This window comes from Diceros bicornis, chromosome 22 (assembly GCF_020826845.1).
Source record: "Diceros bicornis minor isolate mBicDic1 chromosome 22, mDicBic1.mat.cur, whole genome shotgun sequence".
NCBI lineage: Eukaryota > Metazoa > Chordata > Mammalia > Perissodactyla > Rhinocerotidae > Diceros > Diceros bicornis.
The window spans coordinates 34,449,389-34,465,315 of record NC_080761.1 but is presented as its reverse complement, the minus strand read 5'-3'; the positions used below and the strand labels follow the sequence as shown (position 1 = coordinate 34,465,315).

Here is a 15,927-nt window from a genome sequence, read left to right as displayed (position 1 = left end):
GATTTGAACTTTAAACAATTTCCACAAATGGAACAAAAAACTCTAATATCCACAAGGTTCCTCAACGTGAAGCTACCTGTGCTAGCTCTTCAGGCTCACCCTGATCATCACTTCACATTTTAAAACAAATTTGAAAAAGAAGAACAAAACTGAAAGACTATCATTACCTAGTTTCAAGACTTATTATAAAGCTTTAGTAATCAAGACAATTTGATACTGGTGTAAAGATAGACTAATATATCAAACAATAAGCTGGACTCTATCCAAATTAAAAACTTCTGTTCTTCAAAAGACATAGGTCAGGAAACGAAGAGTCAAGCCACAACTTAGGAGAAAATATTTGCAAATCATATATCTTATAAAGGATTATATCCAATACTTATAGATAATCCTGTAACTCAATAATAAGAAAACGAACAACCTGATAAGTAAATGAGCAAAAGATTTGAACAGATGCTTTACCGAAGATACAGGAATGGAAATAAGCACATGAAGATTTTCAACATCATTAGTCATTAGGAAAATGGAAATCAATACCATAGTAAGTTATCACTACACACCTCTTGGACTGGCTAAAATGAAAAAGACAAATCATACCAAGTGTTGGCAGAAATGTGGAATGACTGGAAGTCTCATATACTTCTTGTGGAAAGGTCAAATATATAACCCCTTTGGAAAAAAGTTTTGCAGTTACTTAAAATGATTAACATATATCTGTCATATGATTTAGCCATTTTATTTCTAGATAGTTACTGCCCACTAATGAAAACATAGGTCTTTACACAGATTTATACCTGAATGCTCATAGTAGTTCTATTAGTAATAGCCAAAAACTGGAAACAACCCACATGTCCAATAAACAGGTGAATCAATAAACATCTGTGAATCAATAAACAGTGTAATCGGTCAACATCTATGCTGTGTCCTTATAATAGAATACTACTCTGCAATAAAAAGGAAGGAACTGTTGGTACCTACCTCAATATGGATAAATCTCAAAAGAATTGTGCTGTGTAAAAGAAGTCAGATAAAAAAGAGTACACATTATCTGATTTTATTTACATAAAATTATTAGAAATGCAAAATGATGTATAGTGATAGAAAACAGGTCATCTGAAGTTTGGGGGGTTGGGATGAAGGGAAGGACTACAAAAGGGTATGAGGAAACTTTGGAAAGGGGAGGAAATGTTAATTTTCTTTACATATTGCTGATTTCACAGGTTTATTCATGTTACAAATCTTATCAAGTTGTATACTTTAAATATATCCAATTTATTATATGTCTGCTATAATTAAACCCATGAGAAAATCATAAGATTTTTCTATGGATGAACATAAGCAACAGAGCTTGTTATAAGGGAGTCAAATAAACCTGGGATTAATACAGGCTCCAGAATTTATTAGCCACATAGCTATGACAAAGTTAAGATCCTTTCTCTCCTCACCTATAAAATGGGAAAATAATACTTACCTAAGAGGCCTAGCTTAGGATTTAAATGTGATATTGTATATAAATGCATTACATAACATCTAGTGCACATTCAATTGTCAATAAATATGAATTCCCTTCCCCATAGTATTTGCCATCTCTAATGGTCATATTGTGCCACAAGTTAAAAACACTGGGAAAATTGCTAAGTGAAGAATGTACAAATTATAATTTTCCCCAGAAATATCATAAACCACAAAGTGCATGGCACTAGGCATGTACATGACAGACACTACTTAGCAGGCAAGTTTGAAAAATCATCACTTTCATTTAAAATCATACCCTGAAAGAAAGAGAAGTCTCAGGACTAGCACCCTAATAAGAAACACCTACATGGCCAGATGAAAAGACAAGGTCTAAAACAGGCAACAGACCCTGTCATGAACAGGATGAATTAGGTTATGACTAGAGACAGTAATAGTCCTTCCCTACCACCTAAGAGTTGGAAAAGTTTAAGCACTCTAAAACTGAATATGTGACTGAAAGTTCAGGAATGAAAAATGGCTGAGTCATGGATTTTGAGAGTTAATGACAGAACTAGATCAACTGAAAATTCAGCCTGGCCCATTATGTAAAGGTGGATCATTAAAATATCGGGAGAAAAGTGACCAAACTTCTTGACCCTAAAACTGTGACTTAAATAGAATGTGTCAAGACAAAGCTGCCATTTATAGCATATGCACTAGCATTTTTAGAACTAACCAATTGCCTTAGTTATTCAGAAAATTGAAGTTAATAGATCATAAAAGTGTTTTCATTATACAAAGCTTTAAAATATATAGCAAAACCCTATAGGTAACTATTCAGATGGTATGAAGAAAAATAATTATGTGAGAATAGTTAAAGATAAGTTCCTGCATTACTTCATGTAAAATATAAGTTTCTGCATCTGTTTTTGTAATGGAAGTTTCTCTTCAAAAGAAAGCAAATTAGATTTTAGAAATAAAATCCTTCTTCCAAAACAATCTAGCTGATCACCATTTGCTGGGATCTTATACTCGATCATGCTTTACAAAACTAAGAACTTTTTTGTGAAGAAAGTAATCACCTCTGAGTCATCTTTTGTGTTAATCTAGATTTCTGTACAATTCTCCTCATTTTTTTTTTTTGTTTTTTTGGTGAGGAAGATTGGCCCTGAGCTAACATCTGTGCCCATCTTCCTCCATTTTATGTGGGATGCCTGCCAGAACATGGCTTGATAAGCAGTGTGTAGGTCCGTGCCCGGGATCCGAACCTGCAAACCCTGGGCCACCAAAGCAGAGTGTGCAAACATAACCACTATGCCACCAGGCCAGCCCCTCTATACAATTTCTTACATTCATACAAGATTTTGCAAATTATAAACTTCTTTCACATACATTGTCTCATTTAATTGATTTTGCTTTGGAAAAGGTAAAATGTCCAACACAAAGAACTTTTAAAACTCAACGATAGGAAAACGAGCAGCTCAGTTAAAAAATGGACCAAAGACCTTAACAGAGACCTCACCAGAGAAGATACACAGATGGAAAATAAGCATATGAAAAGATGCTCCACATCATATGTCATCAGGGAAATGCAAACTAACAACAATGAGATCCCGCTCTGCACCTATCAGAGTGGCTAAAATCCGGAACACAGATGACACCGAATGCTGACAGAGATGTGGAGTAACAGGAGCTCTCATTTATTGCTGGTGGGAATGCAAAATACTGCTGCCACTTTGGAGGACAGGTTAGCAGTTTCTTACAAAACTAAACATATTCTTACTACACGACTCAGCAGTTTCACTCCTTGGTGTTTACTCAAATGAATTGAAAACTTATGTTCACAGAAAACCTGCACATGGATGCTTATAGCAGCTTTATTTATAATTGCCAAAACCTGGAAGCAATCAAGATGTCCTTCAGTAGGTGAATGGATAGATAAACTGTAGTACATCTAATGATGGAATATTATTCAGCACTAAAAAGAAATGAGCTATTAAGCAATGAAAAGATATAGAGGAAAATTAAATGCATACTATTAAGGGAAAGAAGCCAACCCGAAAAGGCTATATACTGTATAATTCCAAATATATGACATTCTGGAAGAGGCAAAACTATGGAGACAGTGAAAAGATAAGTGGTTGCCCAGAGTTAGTGAGAAGAGAGGAATAAATAGGTGAAGCACAGAGGCTTTTTAGGGCAGTGAAACTATTCTGTATGATAGTATAATGGTGAATACATGTAATTATACATTTGTCCAAACCCACAGAACATACAACACCAAGAGTCAACCCTAACGTAAACTATGGACTCCATGATTATGATGTGTCAGCGTAGGTTCATCAATTGTAACAAATGTACCAACTGGTAGGGGGATGCTGAGAATAGAGGAGCCCTGCATGTGTGTAGGGAGTGTATGGGAAATCTCTGTACCTTCCACTCAGTTTTGCTGTGAACCTAAAACTGCTCTGAAAAATAAAGTCTATTAAATTTTAAAAGGTAAAATGTAGACTTCTGAGATAGTAGTATAAACAGATCTCTCTAAATTAATTTGACTGCTAATAAAACCCTCTAGAAAAATAAGAAAAATACTAATTATATTATTGTGTAAGAAAATATAAGGGGATACTCTATAATACAGATCATAAGACAGATATGTATATAAAGATAAAATCTATAGATTTATGTGTACTTGTAAGCATAGTTATGTGTTAAGTATGGATTTGGCGGGTGAGGAGAAAAAACATTAAAAATATAAAGGGGTAAGGATTAAAAGCTGATTATATGCAGGCATATTTCAGTAGCCAGTAGGAATATTGACTCTTTTTGAGCCTGGGAAACTAAATATCAGTGGTTTACTGCTGATCCAATCAGAGAATGGCCTGGTTCATTTTCCTAGGTGGTTTAGCAGAAATTTGCCTACCAAAAGGGAAAGGAGAATTCCAAGCACAATATTAGCTTTTAACTGGTGCTACAGAGAAAGCTTATTCTCCCTGCACTGGCAAAGTTAAAGCTGTTCTTTTCAGAAACTCTGGGAAATATATTATCCCTTTTGTAGGAAATAGATACTGTACCCACAGCAGAAGGACGTGCTAATACAGTAGTCTGTCCAGTGTACAAAGACTTTGCCTTATGCGTTCCTCCCTTGATGTTAGTCAATCTCAACACGCTTAGAACATTCTCTGGATAAGGTTATGTTCTATGGCCAGTTTTTTGTTTTGTTTTTTACTCTAAGCAAACCTAACTGAATAAAACAGTATTGATCTCATGACTTCACCTCATTAACACCACATTCTAAACAAGTAAATTAAGTGATTCCAATAAAGTAATTCAGAACATAGACTGGAATGGAAAAAGGGGTCTTCACACTAATGGTTAGTAAACCCAGTCCCTGTTCTGAGTTCTATAACCAAATATGTGAATTATTTTACAAAATGGAGAGCTTAAGGTTCACCTACATATTGAACACAAAAGAATTGATTCAGTGACTTCCACATACACTTATAGCAATATTAATACTGTGCAAGAATTGCAAGTCAGTACACAAAGGAGACCCCTCTCCATCTGAAAAATGATACATTTTAGCCAACTATCTTTTCTGAACCTTTAGAAAAAAATTTGATGAAAAATATTGAATTATTCTACCATAGTTTGTTTTCCTTTTGTAGTCAATTATATTGTGAGGAAAGGGCATATATACATTTATGTTAAATTTAATTTAATTGAAGAAGTAGCATTGTAATAGCTTATACTGAAATTTATTGAATTATCAAGAATTTGTTAAGAAGTGGTGAATCAGGGGCTGGCCCAGCAGCATAGTGATTAAGTTTGTGCTATCTGCTTCAGCGGCCCAGAGTTCACAGGTTTGGATCCTGGATGTGGACCTACACACTGCTCATCAAGCCACGCTGTGGCAGTGTCCCACACACAAAAAATAGAGGAAGATTGGCACAGATGTTAGCTCACGGCCAATCTTCCTTACCAAAAAAACAACAAAAAGAAGAAGCTTAGTGAATCCAGCTGGGGGAAAATATTTGCAAATTATATATCCAACAAGGGGCTAATCTCCATAATATATAAAGAATTCACACAACTGAACAACAAAAAAACAAACAACCCAATCAAAAAATGGGCAGAGGAAATGAACAGACACTTCTCCAAAGAAGATATACAGATGGCCAATAGACACATGAAAAGATGTTCAACATCACTAATCATCAGAGAAATGCAAATTAAAACTACCCTAAGATATCACCTTACACTTGTTAGAATGGCTATAATCACCAAGACAAAAAACAACAAACTTTGGAGAGGTTATGGAGAAACAGGAATCCACATTCAGCGCTGGGGGGAATGAAAACTGGTGCAGCCTCTGTGGAAAACAGAATGGAGATTCCTCCAAAAATTAAAAATAGAAATACCCTATGATCCAGCTATCCCACTACTGGGAATCTATCCAACAAACCTGAAATCAACAATCCAAAGAGGCTTAGACACCCCTATGTTCATTGCAACATTATTCACTATAGCCAAGAAGTGGAAGCAACCCAAGTGTCCCTCAACTGATGACTGGATCAAGAAGATGTGTTATATATATACAATGGAATACTACTCAGGCATAAAAAAAGACAAAATTGTCCCGTTTGCAAAAACATGGATGGACCTGGAGGATATTATGTTAAACAAAATAAGCCAGAGAGAGAAAGACAAACACCGCATGATTTCATTCATATGTGGAATATAAACCAGCACACAGACAGAGAGAACTGTGTGGTGGTTACTAGTGGCAAGGGGGTTGGGGGATAAGCACAAGGAGTGAAGGGAGGCATTTGTATGGTGACTGACAAACAATGTACAACCAAAATTTCACAGTTATAAACTATTAAGACATAAATAGAAAAAAAGAAAAGAAGTGGCGAATCAGTCAGGGTACAACCAGAGAACCATAACAGGTATATAAATATTTACATAATTTACACATTCAGTAAATAATTCTAGTTCGGAGTTTTTATTAATTGCTCATACCCAGTTTTAGCATTTATCATCTCTGAAAATATCATTTTAACTTACTTGTTTATTTATTCACTATCTTCCTTCCTCTGCTAGACTGCAAGGTCCAGGAAAGCAGAAATTATTTAACAATTGCAGTATTCCAAGTGCTTAGGGTGTGTCTAGCGCATATAGAATGACTGAAAAAATAAGTATTACATATATTTGCCTAAATACAACATGAAGAATGGATTTAGATCCTTTGGCCCTTTGACGTGAATATATTATTTAGGTTTTAGTTGTTTCCTTCTGTATTTTTTCTCTCTATTTTGCAGGATTATATAGATCAAGGGGAATGAAATTACTATACACCTTAGAAGTGATTAAGTTCTAAATTGGTAAATGTGCCCCAAGACTGTGATTTAATGCAGTTACTGCTCTGCAGGTAGCTTTTAATGGCTTCCATTCTGTAACTATTAAAGATCATTACTTTGCTGTTTACATATTCCTTTCTAACCACTGAAACTTACAGTTTCTGCTTCCTATTCAAGGCATGTGTGTGTGTACAAACATTCGTGTGTGGAATACAGACCCCATTTAGAAAACATTTTCAGATTTAACAGGAGAATTTTTGATATATATTGAATTAATTTAAGCCGAGTCCTTGTTCTTGATTAGTTCTTTTGTTATGATATTTATGTTGTATATTGATTTATTTAAATAACTTAAAGTGATTTACTAAATAAGAGGATTGAACTGTGTTCCTTGAAAAAATATGAGAAATTAGGCATTTATACAAAGTATAAACAGCTATTGTTAAATCTTATTGAACACATAATTGAAATTGTTTCAGTGTGTACGCCCTGCATGTAAAAATTATTATGTTGCTAGTTTGTTTAAATAAGAAAATAATCTTATATAATGGAAAGAATATGAAATAGCTTCCATGTTTAGTTTGTTTTAGCTATCTAAATGCTTTTAGACACGTTATGGATTTAATAATCTCTAGTATGTTATTTTATGAAATGATTCTAATCTTAGTCAGCAGAGCAAAAAAGCAAAGACACTACTGAAAACATTTTCCTCATTTAGCAATCTGAGTTGTGACAAGACTTTGCTAATCTAGAAGCTCTACTTGTAAATTTCTAAATTGAGATGACTGTGAAATTAACTGTGCACTGGAAAGGGTGAACTATTTTGGAAATTTACACTGATCATAGTCACTTTTTTTTTCTTTATACATTCAAAATTGATGTTGCTCTCCCAAAGATATTTCCCCCTTGGGTAGAAGAAACCACCTGATTCTACTTTTAAAATTACAAAAACAAGCTTATGTAGCATTCTTAATTAAAAGTAAAGATGAAAGGGAAAGACCATAAAGTGTTGTTTGCTGTTACATGCATCAATGTGTTTAAGGGTTAGCAAGCCAATAATAATACCAAAAAGTGAAAAAAAAAAAAATTAACAAAGAAAATTTACCCAAAGAGTATGTTTCAGCATGGAAGGTATGGAAAACAATACCAAGCTTTTGGTAATTCTTGAACTAACAGCATTTTACTGAAGCACACATTTTGAGATTACAAATTCTCCACTGGCAGGATTCTTCATAAACTAGACATAGGTGAAAGAAAGGGTATAATCTGGACGGAATTCATGTGAGGACATGTAAATATCTTCATGATATAACTGACTGTGGACAAAGTAAGTCAAACTTTGAGCTTTGCAATGGTTTATAGTGTGCCAAATATGAAAAACTAGTATATAGATTACACAGGTACACAAAAGCTGGTGGACTTGAAGGGAGATGTAAGAGTAAATTCTGAGAAGAAGGATGTTAAAAACATAGTTGCTGGGGCTGGCCCTGTGGCATAGTGGTTAAATTTGGCACGCTCCACTTCGGCAGCCTGGCTTCACAGATTTAGATCTGGGCGCAGATCTACACCACTTATCAGCCATGCTGTGGTGGTGACCTCATATAAAGTAGAGGGAAGTTGGCACACGTGTTAGCTCAGGGCTAAATCTTCCTCAGCGAAAAAAACAAAACAAACAAAAACAAAAATCAAAACATAGTTGCTGTATCTCTCCATTTTCCCCCTTCAAAATACACAGAGCAGCTTTAGAGAACAATTATCAGGTATCCATTGATAGAACTTCTACTTCCAGCCAAGACAAAGTAATAGAACTTGGATTCCCTCCCCAAAAAGTGAAACCTAAGCTAAATATGATGAAACGCTGTTTAAGTATAATGAAACAATGTTTTCAGAATTTAAACCATAGGCAATATAGAACCATGATCGCTAAGAGAAGGGAAAACAAAGTGAGCCCAACAATTGTCTCAATTTGCTTTCTACAGAGAGTTTCCAGGTTGCATCATGGGGAGAGGGAATGAGGCAAAATACTGAAGTTTCTCTAAGTTGCAGAGAACAAACTTGGAGCCCAGGTAGACCAATATGGCTAGTATTTACAGGGCAGAATATTGTAGAAAAAAATTATAGAAAAAGAGAGCTCCAGAGTTCTGCAGAAGGTTCCCCTTGATATTTAAAAGAGTGCTGATTAGCATGTGTGTGAGGAAACTACCTAAGACAGTAAATGAATCTATTAAAACCGGCAGAGGGAACAATTCCTGGAGCCTCCACAGGGCTGGGAATTTATGTTCCCACCAGCCAGACTGGAAAATCTCATAATACACAGAACATTGAGTGGAGTCATCAGAAGGGTAGACCTCATTTAGGGGGACAAAATTTGCTTTAGACCACAAGTTGCCCTGGTCCCCTCTAACAAAGCTTAAAAGAAAGACTCAAGAGAGTCTGGCCCCATGGCCTAGTGGTTAAATTCAGTGTACTCTGCTTCAGCAGCCCAGATTCGTGGGTTCATATCCTGGGAATGGACCTACACCACTCATTAGCCATGCTGTGGTGGCAACCCACATACATAACAGAGGAAGATTGGCACAGATGTTATCTCAGGGCTAATCTTTCTGAAGCAAATAAAAAAAAAAAAGAAAGAAAGACTCAAGAGAAAGACACTGTTTCCAGGTAACTTAACTGTGTCCCAGAACAAGACTCAAGAATATGAATAGGAATAATAATGAATAACGAAGTTTCAAACATTCAAACAAGGTAAAATGTACAATGTCCAGCATCCAATAAAAAATTACCAGTCATGCAAAGAAGCAAGAAAATTTGATTTATAACGAGGATAAGATTTAATCCATGGAAACAAACTGCAAAATGACACCCCTGATAGAATTAGTAGGCAAGGACATTAAACAGTAGGTATAACTCTACTACTTCTCCATGCGTTCCAAAAGTATAGGGAAGATTAAGTATGCTAAATAGAGACACGAAATATTTTAGAAAGACTCAAGTCAAACCTCTAGAGATGAAAAATGCAAGTTTGCATTGAAAATTTAATAGAATATTAGACACTGTAGAAGAAAAGATTAGTGAACATGAAGACTCGGGGAAAGAAACTATCTACAATGAAACAGAAAAAAAAAAAAGGAACCTGAAGTAAATGAAAGAACCATCAGTGAGCTGTGGGAAAATGTCAAGAAGATTAATATGTGTAATCAGAGTCCCTAAAGGAGAGGTGGGGGTAGGATGAAAGGCAAAGAATATGAAGAAGTAATAATTGAAATTTTTCTAAATTTGACAATAATTGTTAACTGACAAACCCTAGCAACTCAATAAACCCTAATACAATAAATACAAAGTATACCAAGTTACTTCATAATCAAATTGCTAAAATGAATGACTAAAGAGAAAAATCTTAAAAACAGCCGGGAAACCGAAAGACACCTTACATACCAGGAAAAAATTAACGGTAACAGGAGACTTCAAAGACAGTACAAGGACTGACAAGAGAAACCTTGCAAACTAGAATATTATAACCATTTAAAATATCTTTCAAACTCAAAATAAAGACTTTTTCATACATACAAAAACAAAAACAAAAAATCAGCAGTGAAAACTGCACTTAGAAGTAATGTTAGAGGAAGTCCTTTGGGCAGAAGGAAAATAACACTTGATGAAAATCTGGATTGCACAAAGAAATGAAAAGCAGAGGAAATAGTAATCATATGGGTAACCATAAAAGACTTCTTTTTCTTTAAATGTCTTTACAGTGTAATTGACCATTTAAAGAAGAAAAAAATATGTTCTGATTTCGATAACACATCTAGAAGTAAAATGTATGATAACAATAGGACAAAAGTAAGAAGGGAAAAATGGAAGTATTCTCTATGGTTCTTGTACAATATGTGAAGTGGTATATTCTCCAGTGAAAATAAACTATGGTAAATTACATGATTATACTACAAACTGTAAAGCAATCACAAAAAATTATTATAGGTAAAAACTAACATAGAAGATAAGATTTGAATTTCAAAAGAATGAGAAATAGAGTATCAAAGATTCAAAAGAAAAAACCAAGAATTTGTTAGGTTTAAACCCAACAATGTCAATGATTATGTTAATGTAAAAGGCCAAAATACTCCATATAAATGGCAGAAATTGTGAGGTTGTAAAAAAATAGGTTAAAAGTAATGAATGTAAAAAGATATACCACGTTAATGCTAGTTAAAATAAAGATGGAGTGGCTATATTAATATCAGATGAAGTAGATTTCAGAGCAAAGTACATTACCAGGGATAAAGAGGGTCATTTAATAATCATAAAGTGGACATAAAAATCATAAACATTTATGCACTTATTAAATAAATTTATTGAATACATGAAGCAAAATTTGCTTGAACATACTTAACGGTGAAAGACTGAATGTACTTTTCCTAACATCGTGTGTAAGGTAAGGTTGTCTGCTCTCATCACTTCTATTGCACATTTTTCTAGAGGTTATAGTGAGTGGTATAAGGCAAGAAAAAGAAATAAATATTATTCACATAAGAAAGGAAGAAGTGAAACTCCCCATGTTCACAGACCAGTCTATATAGAAAAGTCTATAGCATCTAGAGAAATGCTACTAAAGGCAATAAGCAAATTTGAATCAATATAAAAATCACTTGCATTTCTATATACAAAAAAAAAATTTAAACATAGAAAAAGCATAGTTCATAAGAGAAGAAAATATATAATCTGGGTTTCATCTAAATTAAAAACTTCTGCTCTTTGGAAGTCACTGTAAAGCAATGAAAATACAAGCCACAGACTGGAAGAAAATATTTACAAACCGTATATCTGACAGCAAACTTGTATCCAGAATATATTAACAACTCTGAAGACTCAATAGTGAGAAAACAAACAATTCAATTTTTTTTTTTTTTTTTTAACAAGGTAGTGTTATTTTGTGGGTAGAGGGACTAGGATTCAAGCACTTGGAGGCCTCGAGAGCTCTGCCAGGCAGCTTGAAGGAGCTTCTGCTCCTGCTGCTTCCATATCCTCTCTTTGAAGTCTTCCAGCTCTTGGGACTAGCCCTCCTTCTCAGGTGGTCGCAGCTCCCTCTTGCACTGTATAACATGGTCCTCAAACCGTTCAACCTGATTAGCAATCCAGAACACAGCCAAAAGGAAGATGAGGTAGACAGTTACCCGAAACATCTCCAGCTTCAGGCCCTCAACGCAGGAACCACCAGATGCTTTACATCTCAAAAGTATCTCAAGGCAGCTTTACCTTTGGATCCTGTAGAGTTAGAGTAATTTTTTTTTTTGCAGGAAGGAAAAAAGATTTTGATGAAAGATGAATTTGGATATTTATGTCCTGTTCTTTTCGGAAAATTAGAGGTTACAACCAAGACAGCTGAAGGAAAAGCAAATGCACACATCACTGAAACAAAGTCAGCCAGGGTCCTCTGAACCTCTGCTGTTTGCAGTGACTTCTGTGGACAGGCAACGGGATTTGATAGGTTGAGGAGGAAGACGACATCCACAATACCAAGGCTGTCATTAGTTTTTCTCTGAAGTGACTGAAGGTAGAAATGGGCCAGTGGTCAGGACCAACTGGGCCCTTCCCTGGCCACTCTCATACTGCTGCTGGGGCTTCCTCCTTTCTTAGTCGTTGTAAATACCTCATCGTTTCTCCTTACTTTTTCTCAACCATCAGCTGCTATCACACAGGTACTGTAGCTGCCAGTGTTTTGTACCCTCTATCTCAGACGTTGTGCTTCATTGAATACCTTTTCATTTAATTTTGCTTTAGAACTTGTCCATGTTTTCTTCTGGGGGGTGATGAGGCAGTACATTTTGCCACGTCATAAGCTAACAGTCAGCAAGTAAGTCTTGGTCACTCAGATGTCACATCTGTGAAATGGAAGCATAATATATGACCAAGTGTTGTGCAGATTAAATGAAAATAGTGTATATAATACAGTTCTTATTATGGATGTATATAGAAGATCTCTGCTTGTTCCAACTTATTATCTAAAAGGAAAGTTGACTTGGTCCTATAGGTTAAGATCAGTAGACCCATTCAGAAAATACTTCACAAAATTTGTTGCCTGAAACAATAGTTTAAAAGACCAACCACTACAAGAGGAATGATTTATCAAATAAAGCTGGGGACGCTCCTTTTGGTATATGGTTCAGGGAATCACAGTGTGTGTGGGCATTTTAAAAGACTTCTGCTCTTCTCTAAATAAACTCATTTGATTTTGTTAGAGCCAGTGTTTGCCAAATTTATATGACCTTTGAATGTATTTTTCACATAACATCTTTTAACGTCACTACAAATTGGGAACATTTATTAAGAAATGCACCATTGGAAATTCCTTTTGATTTATGAGATATTATAAGGAAAAAAGAAGGAAAAGAGAGAAATACGTCAGAAAGTTTTCTGAATAGTTTTTCATATTTCTAACCTAAAATATTCTTTGTGCCTTTGGAAAAATAACCTTACATTTCTGGTCCTGAGTGTCAGTTCTAAATTAACACCAACTTGATCACCTTGAGGTAAATCTAAGTTTTCAACTACCTAGTGTTATATGGTTCTGTGCCCTGTATGACGTTGAGCTTAGAGATTTTAAAAGCCATCATGGAGAAGATGAATACCAAAAAAATGCAAACTATAAAATATTTATATTTATCTAAAAACTAGTTTGAGGAAAAAAAGATAAAGACACACTAATCTCCCAGGTAAAGGTGTAGATAAGAAGAACCAAATAAAAGGGTTTTATTGAAGGTGACAAAAATAGCATGATTTAGTAACTGAATCATAAAACCTTGAGACGAAGTCACTATGGCTTTCCACTTCCCCACTGAAAAAGTATCCTAGAGGTAAAAGTGTGAACCTTGGAGTTTATATTCTGATTTTGTCACTTATTGGCTGCTTGACTCTGTTTAATGATTGTAGTCTGAAATGTCTCTTGCACAAGATGGTAATAATAACACCACACTTTGGGGGCAGGTCAAGACTCAAGTACAGTGTCTGACCCAGGGTAGGACTTGATAAATGCCAGTTGGTTTCCCTTCCTAATGATGTTCAAAATTGCAGCATTATACTAATTGCAAATTTTCAATCTAGTCGTAAAATATCAAACCATGACAATATATTTTGAAAGACTATACATAAAACATAACATTTCTCTGATGGGCTTTAGCTAAGCAAAACAAATGTGAAAGGAAAAAATGTTTTTAAAGCTCATGGAATTTAAAACAGCATTTAGACAACTGACAAAAATGATAGATATTTCAAAACACAAATTTTCTTTAAAAATGTAGGAAAATAGAGATGACTCAGATGCAATGGGATCACTAGAGTTATCTGTGTATTTGGTGAGGTTTAAAAAGGCAACAGTAAATATCTAAATCTGGTTACTTTTGATTTTTGTAAATAAAAGACATATATCTAGTAGACTATACTTACATGTAAAGACAGAATCATCTTCTGTTCTAGAACAAAATAAAGGATTTTATAGATTTAGATACACAAAAGATAAATTTTTATGAAATGACGTATTCCAAGTTTGAAAACCTAGCATTGTGCAATTCATCTTTCTAAATAACTATTGGCTAAATAACTAACAGCTGCAGTGAATTCTTCTTCCTATCATCTCCAAACCAGACAAAACTCTTTAAACCACTTTTTAAATTGCATGAAACATAGGCAAATTTTGTGTTAGATTTTCATATTTAGAACTGGACATCCTGTAGCAACCTACAGATGGCAGGTTATTTTAGCATATTATTGCCATTAAGCTAACATGGACATAGCAGTTCAGAGATGAGCTCTTAAGTCAGACCTCCAAATATCATCCTACAGGTCACTAAATCACTCTTCATTATCTTCAGTTTTTCATATACTTTCTTTTCTTCAGTGTGGAGTATTTTTATTGACTTTTTTCAAATTCTTATATCCCTTCTTCTGGAGTGTTTAAATTACTGTTGAATTACTATTAACCCCATCCCTTCATTTATCATTTCAGATTTTGTGTTTTCCAGATCTTGAATTTCTGTTTGGTTTTTTCTCTTACTTTCCATCTGTATACCCAATTTATATTTGATTTTTATTTGCATTTCCTGATTGTTCACCCATTATGTTTTTTTTCTAATTTTCTTTTAGATGATTGAATGTATTTTTTAATGTTTTCATTGCTACTTCGAATTCCTTATCCTCTAATTCCAATGTCTCTGTCATCACTGCCTCTGTTTCTGTTAATTGCTTATTATCTTGGTTATCAGTCACCTTTCCTGCTTAGCCTCATGTTTGGTAACTTTTTATTGTATACTGGACCCTACGCCTGCTATTTTATTGTGTCTGGATTTTGTTTTCTTCCATATAAGAGTGTTAATTTATCTTTTCTTTCTGGCATTTAATTTTCTGAAGGATCAGCTTTATTCTGTCAAGGCTTGTTTTTAGGTTTGGTTATGGTAGCTCTGGAGTAGTCCCACTCCTAAGTATAGTTGTTTTTGAGGGAGAGGGAGGTCTTGACTATGTGCTTCATATATTTACCAGGGTCTGTTGACCTTGGCTACTCTGACTGTTCAGAACTTCCGTTTCTCCCCGTGCTGTATGACCTCAGAATCTCTTGTCAGCTCCCAGTCCTCTCTCCTTCCAGGAGCTGATTTCTTCCAGGTCTCATGGCATCTTGTTCTAAGCATCATACGTATATGGTAAAAGACTCAAAGGGATCCTTATGCAGAGTTCTAGAGTGGCTTGCTTAGTCACTTCTTTCCTTTTTGTTATCACTATACCTCAAATTGTCAGCAGCCCCAAACTGTCAGTTTAGTCTACTCTGCCTAGTGGGATCACCTGTCTGTAAAGTGCTCCAAGGTCAAAACAAAAAAAAAAACAGGGTGAATATGGACCTCTTCTCATATGTTTGCCATCTCTCCAGGATCACAGCCTTGGGCTAGCTATTGTCTAATGCCTGAAAATAGGTGCTTCATCTATTTTATAATAATTATTTATGTTGGGTAGATATCAGAAGTCCCTCAAAATTCTTGCAAGATTGCTAATTTGATATTTTTGTAGAAGAGAAAAGCGGGAAACGAAAAACAATATGAAGTTTCCAATGCCAAAGTGAAACCAGGTG

The 15,927-nt window shown here is 34.9% G+C and overlaps 1 pseudogene; it reads right to left on the bottom strand.

Moving 5' to 3' along the window:
• Nucleotides 1–11,761: 11,761 nt before the first annotated feature.
• LOC131420240 (protein PET100 homolog, mitochondrial-like) lies at nucleotides 11,762–12,639 on the bottom strand (annotated as a pseudogene).
• Between the last annotated feature and the right edge of the window lie 3,288 nt (nucleotides 12,640–15,927).